This window comes from Oratosquilla oratoria, chromosome 25, assembly GCF_046742065.1.
Source record: "Oratosquilla oratoria isolate Oo_2021 chromosome 25, ASM4674206v1, whole genome shotgun sequence".
NCBI classification, from domain to species: domain Eukaryota; kingdom Metazoa; phylum Arthropoda; class Malacostraca; order Stomatopoda; family Squillidae; genus Oratosquilla; species Oratosquilla oratoria.
Genome location: NC_134801.1, coordinates 34,122,269 through 34,124,232, shown reverse-complemented (window position 1 = coordinate 34,124,232; position 1,964 = coordinate 34,122,269).

Genomic DNA, 1,964 nt, shown 5'->3' with positions numbered 1-1,964 from the left:
CACTGTCACTTCCTCCCACCTGACGCCACAACCACCCGCCACACCACACAACATTCCAACAAAATCCAACCCATCAGAGCACCGAGGACTGACCGATACAAGAACAGTGCTATTCCATCCATTGTTCGTACAATAAACTCATTATAAAACTTATACTAGGCATATCACTCATGAAATTACTATATTGCATTATTGTCACCACCCCGTTACAAGCGTATCACTGTAAAACTTAGACTAGGCGTATTACTCATATAATTACTCTATTATATTATTGTCAATGTATCACTGGTATATCAATAAACCTATTATTGTTATTATTATTATTATTATTATTATTATTATTATTATTATTATTATCACTATCATTATTATTATTATTGATTGTGCCAACAGCCTTGTATGGGGCAGAAACATGGAACATAAGAGAGGAAGAGAGAAGGAGTTTGAATGTGTTTGAGATGAGGTGTCTGAGAAGTATGATGGGGGTTACTAGTCTAGATAGAGTGAGAAATGAGGAGGTGAGGAGGAGAACGGGGGTGGAAAGGGAGTTGGGAGATAGGGTTGATGAAAGAGTATTAGGATGGTTTGGACACATGGAAAGAATGAGTGAAGAAAGACTAGTAAAAGAGGTATGGAAGGCAGATGTGGAGGGAGTGAACATGAAGGGACGTCCTAGGATGAGATGGATGGATGGGGTAAAGGGGGCTTTGGGGAAGAGGGGAATGTCTGTTGAGGAAGGACGAGAGAGGACAGAAGACAGGGGTGAATGGAGAATGGTTGTATATGGATGATGTTGTGATGCATGAGGTGGAATGGGCGGTGGGATGGGGGGTGAGGTAGTATGTGTGAGCAAAATTTGACGCAGCCCGAAGGGATTTCTCCCCGTCTTCTTTTATGCATGGGGGGGACGGAGAGGGGGGGTCGCCATTTTAATGAAGCGTCCTTGCTGTGGATGTGTTGTGTCTTGCAACACTGCTTCTGACCCAGGGCAGTGGACTAGGTGCAGGGATGACCCGTCATCCAGGAGGTGCTAAGATAAGAGGGAGGGTGGAGGGGTGTGGAGTGTATTCAGGGATGGAATGGGTGGGAATGATTTTATGCCTTTTCCTTTTTGGCTACCTCCCTTTTAAGGGGGGAAAAGCCTTGGTATATGTATATGTATTATTATTATCATCATCATCATCATCATCATCATCATCATCATCATCATCATCATCATCATCATCATCATCATCATCATCATCATCATCATCATCATCATCATCATCATCATCATCATCATCATCATCATTATTATTATTATTATTATTATTTTACACACACACACACACACACACGCATACACACACACACACACACACATCACACACACACACACACACAAACACACACACACATATATACACACACACACACACACACGCACACACACACACGCACACACACACACACACATACATCACACACACGCACACAAACACACACACAAACACACACACACACACACACACACACACACACACACACACACACGCAAACAAACACAAAGACTAGTGGCGCAGTGGTAGAGTTCCCGGCTGCCACTACGGCTGTCCGGGCTTAAATTCCGCCCAGGGTTGAAATAATTTCAGTATCGCTGCTCTGCGGGTCGTTACTCCAACTCTCGTGGGCTGGGAATTGGGGTGTGTGCGTGCGTGTAAGGTCACAGCATTACCCATAGATCGGTCCTATATGAGCTCTGAGCTGTTTTCCGTGAGGGAAATACCTGTCGATCACAAGTCCAACACGTGACTCAAGACCATGGTGAATCACACACACACATGCACACACACACACACACACACACACACACACACACACACACACACACACACACACACACACACACACACACACACACACACACACGGCTCGGTGGCGGATTGGTAAAGCACTGGCCTCACAAGTCAGAGAACAGGGGTTCG